Source organism: Nematolebias whitei, chromosome 9, assembly GCF_014905685.2.
Source record: "Nematolebias whitei isolate Nwh7 chromosome 9, NemWhi1, whole genome shotgun sequence".
In the NCBI taxonomy this organism is placed as follows: Eukaryota; Metazoa; Chordata; class Actinopteri; order Cyprinodontiformes; family Rivulidae; genus Nematolebias; species Nematolebias whitei.
Window position 1 is genome coordinate 24988309 of NC_056506.1, and position 9728 is coordinate 24998036.

The window sequence follows — 9728 nt, forward strand, 5'->3', positions numbered from 1 at the left end:
ATTCCTCTACTAGATCTAAAAAATGAATTGTGACTGACTGCAACAATCTTTTTTATTTCTGCTTCATTGTTTCTTAATAAAAGAAGGATGGAATTTAGAATAATTATCATCTGTGGCATGTTTGAGATTATTTTTATATAAAATTAAACAAATGTAGACCATCTTTCAAGAGTAGTGATTCCATAGGGTTTGTACACCATCCATCCATCCTCTTTACCTGCTTCTTCCTTTTTGGGTCGTGGGGGTCACTGTCCAGTTATCACTGTGCGGAGGGGGGTGTCACCCTGGACAGGTCTCCAGTCCATCACAGGGACACATGGTTTGCATTCACACCAGCCCTGTTTAGTCCGATTTACTTGAACTCTAGACCATTTGCCTAGAAAGTCCGGTTCGTTTGGGGAGGTGTGAATGTGTAATCGAACTCTGGTCCACCTAAAAACCTAGGTCTCAGTTTAGTTGAAGTGAACTCTAGCGCGTTTCGAATGCAGTGTGAATGCAAGCAGACCGGAGACAGCTCCAAACACAGGAAGTGGACTACAGGGCAGGGCATTCTGTGTAAATACAACCAAAACAAATGTGCATTTCTTTTACCTCATATGGAGCCGTCTCAGCCGCCTTGTGCAAAAAACAACATTCTCCATGGTCTTCTGTCTCATCTTCCGCTCACACACATTGTTAAAAAATGTTTGTTTGGCACATGAGCCACAGACAATACAGAAATCCTAAAACCACTCAAATTTGATGCAACTTGTAGTGATGTAGCTGTTAGCTTCACTACTAATTAATTATTCTTATAGTTCAAGCACAAAGAATATTAATTGTTTAATTACAACGGATTCTTTCTTTTTTCGAGTTAAATTTCTGTTATGTGATCAAGATAACTTGAGAGTGGAGTGTTTAATCAGTGACATGAGACGCCATTTTATCTTTGACCCATCAGAATAAATGCGGTCATTTATTTAACAGAATCAAAATTTAACATCAAAACATGTACACATTGATTTGCTGATCTGTTTCTGATTAATAAACTTGGCACGCTTTACTAAACAAGACAACAGAACATTACTGATTGAGACTGATTCATCTCTGAAGGCATCTAGGTTGATTTACTGGCGAATCGAGAAGTTTAAAGAGGAGGAATAGATTTAAGGAGGAAGTTTACCTTACCATACCATACCATACCATACCACTTTATTTATAAAGCACTTAAAACAGCAACAAGGCCAACCAAAGTGCTGTACAGACAAAGCAACAGGTAACACACAAAGCAAAATACAAAATGAGGTAAATCAGAATATAGACAAAAACCGATGCAGATAATGATGACAAACCAGTGTAGAACATACAGGATCAAAACACAGATCATCTTGTGTTGAAAGCTATTGAAGCTATTTTTAAACGGGACTTGAAAACCGAGAGGGAGGGGGCCTGTCTGACAAGCAGAGGTAACTCGTTCCAATGTCTTGGTCCTGCTACAGAGAAGGCCCTGTCACCTCTGCGCTTAAGACGAGTTCCTGGAACTGTGAGGAACAACTGGTCCGCTGACCTCAGGGAGCGTGGTGGGACATACGGTTGTAGCAAATCAGAGAGATGGGGGGGGGGGGGGGGGGGGGGGCGACACTGTTCAGTGATTTGTAGACATACATGAGTATTTTGAACTGGATTCGAAAGTGAAATGGTAACCAGTGCAGTGAGGCCAAAACTGGTGTAATGTGCTCTCTTTTGTTTGTACTGGTTAAAAATCGGGCTGCTGCATTCTGGACCAGTTGTAGTCGTGCAATGGAGGTCTGACTAATACCAAACAGGAGCGAATTGCAGTAATCAAGCCTAGATGTAATGAATGCATGTATTACTGTCTCCAGATTCTTTTTGGACAATATGGGCTTCAGTTTAGACGGCCGCCTCAGTTGGAAGAAGCATGATTTAACAATCATGTTTACATGATTGTTAAGTTTCAGGGAAGGGTCCATTATCACGCCCAGATTAGTGACTCTTTGTTTTTCTGACAGGGTTAGAGTGGAAAGGTCGATGCAGTGGTTTGTGATCGTGTTGTTGGGAGGGAACAACATGACTTCAGACTTCTTTTCATTGAAACTTAAGAAATTTAAAGCCATCCAGTCCCTGATGTCAGCCAGGCAGTTGAGCAGCGGTTGAATAGAGCATGTACCATTGTGTCTTAGGGGGGAGTAAATTTGACAGTCATCGGCATAGAAGTGGAAGGGCATGTTGTGTTTCCGGAAAATAGCACCAAGCGGTAGCAGGTATAAAGAGAATAGGAGGGGACCCAGTATGGACCCCTGCGGAACCCCCCATTTAAGCTCTGCCTCTGCGGAACTAAAATCCTTAATGGAGACACAAAAGGATCTGTCAGTGAGGTAAGATCTGAACCAATTGAGGGCTGATCCTGTGACGCCCACCCACTGCTTCAACCTAGCAATGAGGATCTCATGGTCGATGGTGTCAAAGGCGGCTGTGAGGTCCAATAGGACAAGCAGCACAGAATCACCGGTATCTGTGAATCTGAAGATGTCGTTAAAGACCTTCAGCAGGGCAGTTTCAGTGCTGTGGAGAGGTTTAAAGCCAGATTGGAAGAGCTCTAAGATGGCCTGATCCTCCAGGAAGCACTTCAACTGGGACTCGACTATTTTCTCCAGTACTTTAGAAACAAATGGGAGTTTGGAGACAGGCCGGAAGTTGGAAACGAGTGAGGGGTCAAGGTTTGGTTTTATCAGGAGAGGCTGGACGGCAGCATGTTTAAAGGTTTTTGGCACCACGCCAGTGGATAAACTACTGTTTACTATGGCAAGAATAGACGGACCTAGAGTAGGAAACATCTCCTTTAGTAGTCGACGGGGGACCACATCAAAGGGGGAACCAGAAAGTTTCAAGCTGCACATGATCTGCTCTAGAGAAGATAGAGTGATTGGTTCAAAATGGTCAAAAGGAGCTACAAATAGAGGTGGGATGGATGGGTCATGAGTTGGAGGGGAAATGAGAGCCCGGGTGGTCGCAATTTTTTCCACAAAGAAATGTAAGAAGTTGTCGCACAGCTCAGTCGAGGCTTCCAGAGGTGATGGTTCAGTGAGGTGGAGAACAGAGTTTAGGGTGGAGAAGAGGACACGTGGGTTGTGAGAGTTTGAGGTAATTATATCAGAGAAGAATTTTGATTTAGCAGCTTTTAATGTTTTTTGATAACAGCGCCAACTCTCTTTAAGTATTGAAGCCTGTCTTTCCTCCACTTTCGTTCCGCCCTCCTACATTGCTGCCTAGCGGCCTTGGTGACGTCGCTCAGCCAAGGTTCTGCTCTGAGTTTTGATTTTTTTGGTTTTAACAGGTGCAACATGATCCATATTCTTTAAGCAGACCGAGCTGAACTGGGATGTCAGCTCCTCAGTGGTGGTGAGAAACGCTGGGGGCTGAATGATCATTTCAGAGTTATAAACATCTGTGAAATGTGTGGCAGTGAAGTGGTTAATGGTCCGGGTGCGACTTGCAGGAATGCAAGACTTAGGAGTTAGATGGGGGAGGGTGAACTCAAACTGGACTGGCATGTGGTCTGAAAAAACATTATCACCAATAACAAGATTATTAACAGTCATATCATGAGTTAAAACAAGGTCCAGTGTATGCCCACGCTCTTGGGTGGGACCGTTTACATGCTGAGTTAAATTAAATGAGTCCAATAAATATAAAAAGTCCTAAACCAAGGGCTTCTCAGGACAGCACACGTGCAAATTAAAGTCACCAATAATGAAAACATGCTCATATTTTGGTGTGATTTCAGCCAAGAAGTCAGAAAACTCATTTATGAAGTCCTTAGATCGAGGTGGACGGTAGACAAGTGCAAATAACGTCGGAGGCGAGTGGCCGAGTTCAAAGACGCTCAGCTCAAAGCTGGCGCGGGAAACTGGGATGGGCAGTTGTTTACAGTCAAAAGTTGATTTGAATATTGTTAATAATCCACCACCGCGCCGGCCTGATGGCCGCGGGGCGTTAAAACACAGACTGTTCGGTGGCAGTAAATCCATCAAGGCGCTGGACTCACCCGGAGACATCCAAGTCTCTGTGATGCAGAAAAAGTCCAGATTGTGCTGTTGAAAGTAATCCCTGAGGATAAAATTTTGTTGGTAACAGATCTTGCGTTGACCAAACACATCCGGATATTGTCCAAAGTAGAGCCAGCAATGGTGGAGTCAGCAGCGGTGGAGTTAGCGTGCGCTAATGGCCGCAGGTTTTCAATAACATCCCCTCCAGGTCGGTCTGGGCTGCGCAATGGCTGACAACTCCCGCTGGTTGCCTGGTCCGGGGACGCAGGAAGCTGGAGACCATGACCGCCAGCTGAAGAGGAAGATGCAGCGCGCAGAGCTTTCAGCTTCACCAGCTGACCAGCACGTTTTCCCCGGTGTCTGAAGCGAGATCTCCGGGCAGGGAGGTGAGGAGCACAGCGAAGGTAAGCTGGCACATCCGCCAGCAGGGGGGGGGGGGGGGGGGTTCCAGAGGTACGCTGATAATGGTCCAGATAAGTGACATCAGTGCCAGAAAAACGAAGATCCAAAAGTTGTTGTCTGTCGTACACCAGCAGAGAGTTGATGTCATTGATGAGGAATACAAAAAACAAAAATAATCCGAACACCAAGCCATGTGAATTGCAAGCCATGTACACGGGCGCCATCTTACCGGAAGGTTCTCGGAAGTTTAGATGGATGAAAGTTATGTGTTGAACCAGAACATGGCACCCTTCCTCTGACATCCAGCTCAGCCCTCCGGTACACTTCAGGGCGTCAACGGCTTATTACCTGAGATGGTGGATACCTCCACTCCGGAACAGAAGTCCATTGGTACACTCCCTTTTCAGCGTCTCCGGTTAGAGTAGCTGGGGTCATCAGAAATTGTGACGAAGTACTCGGTTCAACAGAATACGCTTCCTTAGAAGTTGAGCTTTTAATGCTCGGGTTGAATAACAGCCGAGGCAGGCTGTGACTACGCTGGAATGGAGAGACCCTTGGCACATGGTCAAATCCATCCGCTACTTAGTTGAGTCTCATCTTTGACTGAAGGTTCCAGCAAGACTGGAAAAGACTGCGAAGACTCCAAAAGACGACAAAGACTAAGCCTCGTGAAGACTAAGACCAAGACTGAATAGTTCCACGAAGTGTTCCTTTTAAAGTGGTATCCACTTCCTGTTACGTGGTACTTCCTGATTGGTTGAAACAACCAGCAGGGGTGTAGTTTAGTGATGTCAGAGGGTCACTAGGAGTCAGGAGACAGCAGGAATGTTTTAAGAACGGTTAGTACAGACAGAGAAATGTTTTTAAGAAATGAGAGGATGCAGGTGCCAGCAGTTATTATTTACTGTCTGAGAGTTTTAAAAACAAGACACTTCGTTCTCATAACTTGTCTCTGACTTTCAACCGACATCCACTACTCCTCATTCAGACAGAAGACTAAATGCACACTTACTTCGTAAATAGACATTTAACTGTATGATCAAAGTCTAATGAGGTTTAAAAATCATTAATACTGTTTCACAGTTGATTTAAATGAGTGGTTCACTTCAACATTTAGAAATGGTATGAACTAAACACACTTTTGATTATCAAGATATTGTAAAATAGTAATGATAATGTAAAAAGAAGAGTGTTCTTTCAATTGATTAATTCATGATACAATTAAATAGTCTCTTGATGAGATAATTTGTATTTCTGGATTCAAATCAATGAAATAACAGTTCCTGTCCCCTGAAGGTCTTCAGAGACAGATTGAGGTCGGAGGTCTAGTTCACTACAAACTCCATGATTTTTGTTTATATTTCCAGAAGAAGAAAAAGAAAAAGAAGAAGAAGTGTCTTCTTCAAAGGTTTTCGTGTTGTTTCCTTCAGTAGTTCTTGTTGCAGCGCCATCACAGGCGAGCGGGGGAAACATCCATCCATTATATCCTGATGCATGCTCAATAATCCAGGTAGAAAAATCTAAAAAAGTTAAATCTGGTCCTCTGGACATTCAAAAAAAAAAAAAACAAAGCAAATCAGCCCTCTGTGAACAGTAAACAGCCATCAGTGTGCTAATGATCCATTGTTAGGCTGATGGTCCTTCTTGAGCATGTGATCAGCTGGTTTTGGTTGTCAGCAGCAAAACTGGTTGATCCACTCTGAGACGGTGCTATTTAAGAGACTGAGCTGAATACAGCACCTCAGACTGAGGAAGTCTCTTGGATGAAAGACAAAACGTTTCTACATTTTTTTGTTGATTTGCTTTGTTTTGTTTTTTTTGAATGTCCAGAGGACCAGATTTAACTTTTTTAGATCCATCCATTATCTTTTACCCGCTTCTTCTATTTTGGGTCACGGGTGTCGCCAGTGCCCATGTCAGGCAATCACTGTGCGAGGAGCGGGGTACACCCTGGACAGGTCTCCAGTCCATCACAGGGACACATAGACAAATGAGACAAACAACAATTCACTCTCTCACTCACAACTAGAGACAATTTAGTTACCAATCAGTCTAACATGCATGTTTTTGGTCTGTGGGAGGAAACCGGAGTACCCGGAGAAAACCCACAAATACACGGAATGAACATTCAAGCTCCTCCCAGATAGGCCCCCGACAGGGATTTGAACCGGGGCGACTGCTCGCTGAGAGGCAGCAGCTCTACCAGCTGTACCATCATGCCGCCCACTGGCTTCAACTTTTTTTTTTTTTTCTGTTTCATTGTTTCTTATTGAAAGAAGGTTGGAATTTTTTTTTTTTATCATCTTGTGGCATGTCTGAGATTAATTATTTTATGTAAAACAAAACAAATGAAACTCCATCTTTGAAGAGTCGTGATTCCAGACAATTTGTCAGGAGTTGTACAGCAGGTGGCCACTATATAATTTATTAAATATATTTAATGATTTGTTAGAAATTAGTGAAGCTGCAGTTCCTTGGAGAATGTAAGACACCCCTACCACTCTCTGTCCTGTTAGTCCTGATGATCCTCCACTGACCACTACATGGTGGATGTCTGTTTTCACAGCCGTTTCAGGTTTGCAGGTCAAGATTTTGCATTAACAATACATTAAAATAAACACATAAAATAATCACTTTTATAAATGACAGAGCAGAGACCACAAAATTGTTCTTACCAGGATTATCTGAAACAGCTGCAGTGAAAGGTAACCTCATACACTGATGTATCAGTAAGAACCATATGTCATAGATTTAGCTTGTTTAATGCACAACTCTTTGTTGAAAGTGTTAGTTTTTTGCGTTGCATTTTCCATCAAATGTTGATGATGTTCTTGTCCACTCAGCCTGTAGACCCTGAGAAGACATTTTGTTCATGTCTCATGTGACAGCAGTGCCACATGCTACCCTGAGAGCACTAAAACAACTGAGATAAATGAAGAAGTGATCAACTTTTATGCTGTTAGTTCATAAACTCTTTATGTTTTTACTCAGCTGATTTTTTTTAACAATATTTTGCAGGTTTATTATGAATCCTAACACAAAAAGTGTTTACTTTTACTGCCGGTTTAAACATTATGACAAAGTAATGACTTACAGTAAGTAGTAAGACATAAAAAACTGCAGTGAAGTTACTGATTAACGTCTCTGTCTTAAGATTACGGTGCAGAAAGGGTGGCACTGTGGTCTGTCCTGCAACCTTTGCCCAGCAAGTTTTTATTATTTCCAAAGGAGCGGAGGAGGAAGACAAGAAAACTTTTCATAGAGACAAAAGCTCTAACTTCACTTACAAACAGGTCAGTCTTTAATTCGTCTGTTCATTTGGTGTTTGGATGTTTGTGTTTGCTGTTATCCTGTTTTTGGTAAAGTTTTGGTCACATTGTGTGTGTCTGTGAGTCATATGATACAGAGATTATGAAGCTAACTTAAAGCTTACCAAAATTATATTTAGAAAGAAAACAACCATGGTTATACATGTGTCTGACGTCTTGGAATACAGACTATTTAAAGTTTTTTTTAAAGTAATTTGTAAAAATGAAATTGATCAACGTCACTTAACATCATGTGACACTTTGGAGCAAAGGCCTTTTACTGTTTTCATATTTTTCCAGAACTGCTTTAAATGTTTCTCATGTTTTTACCTTCGAATCTGTCAGCTTACATTTAAATTTTTCATTTTCACATTGGATAAAGAAAGTGCTTTTCTGATTTCCATATTTTTGCTGCTCACTTCATCTGAACACTTAAACACTATGAGTGTTTTTATGCAGAAAAAGAACTCGAATTAAAGAGTAAAGTTTAAAATATATTCAATGTCAGATTTTCACCTTTAACAGTTTAAAAAATGGCCCCAAAAGCACAAAGGAAGCAGTTTGGTAAAAAAAATAAAATAAAACAAGGATGAACTTTGCACTTTGACTCATTTTAAAGCATATCACCCACCACCTGCCAGAGTTGTAAACTAATATTATTTCATTATGAGAAATGACCGAGTTATAGCCCTTTTATTGAATCTTGAAAACAATATTATGGAAATTCTCATGTGATATTGTAAAATCTTGCACAATCTGATAGTGCTCAAAGTCTGTGTTGGTGATGAATCTGTTAGCACGTCAAATTTGACCACATCTGTAAGAGTTATGTTGTATATTGAGTTTTCTATGGTCAGTTGGCTATAGTCGCCATCTTGAATTGTGTTGACTCCTCCAACAGTTAAACCTTTTATTGATGCGCATCCAGTTATTACTTTTTAACAATGAGCAGTGAAAAACTGGAGGCTGAAATACAAACGAGAACAGCAGGTATAACAGGAACAAGCAAAATGACAAGGAAAGTAACTGAGGACCTCTAGTGGACAGAGAAGGTGGAACTCAAGTCTGACAACAAAATGCAGAGGACTCAAACTAAAAGGTCCATTCAGGATGCAGGCAAGCCTCCCAAAGAATATGATTTATTTTAAGATTATCACTTATTTAATATTGAACTAAAGGATAAGGATAAAGGATACCTGGTGCAGGTATTTACTTTAATACTTCTTTGTTCGATGCTGGCTGTGACATCTTCTTGAAAAAAAATTCAATAGTTCATTTGAACATAATTTCATAAATCCTTATGTTGCTGTAGTACCTAGCTGTAGCAGTTTGGGCACAACCCGTGACATTTCTGTTAGGATTTTTTTTTTTTTTTTTTCTGGAATAACTGGAACATGACACTTTGATAATGTGATGGTTCATAAAGTACTGTTTTCATAAAATGTTTTATAAATTCTTCTAAAACAACTAGAGAAACTGCACTTTCTGTAAAAATTAAGTGTGAATACTTGTGCTCAATAACTGCTGAAATCTTCTGAAAAAACAGAAACATTTGTAAAATTTAAAGGATGCAGAACCCTACATAAAAGCTAACATAAATAAGGTAGTAGCTAAAAGCTAATAGTAGGAAGATGCTAGCTAAAAGCTGCAAACCGTAAACAAAAAGCTAAATGTAGCGAAAATATAACCAGAACTGTAAAAATAGTACAAGTGCAGCAAAAACTAAATGTAGCAAAATGGTAGCTAAAAGTAGCAAAACACTAACTAAAATCTAAATTTAGCAAAAGGCTAGGTAAAGCTAAAATAGCAAAATGGTAGCTGAAATCAACAAAAACTTTGCTAATGTTTTATTGTACATTCAAACAAATTTTTTCTATCAACTAAAAAGCACTGAAACCTACCGGGTTTTTTTGCCATATAGGTATATATATATATATATATATATATATATATATATATATATATATATATA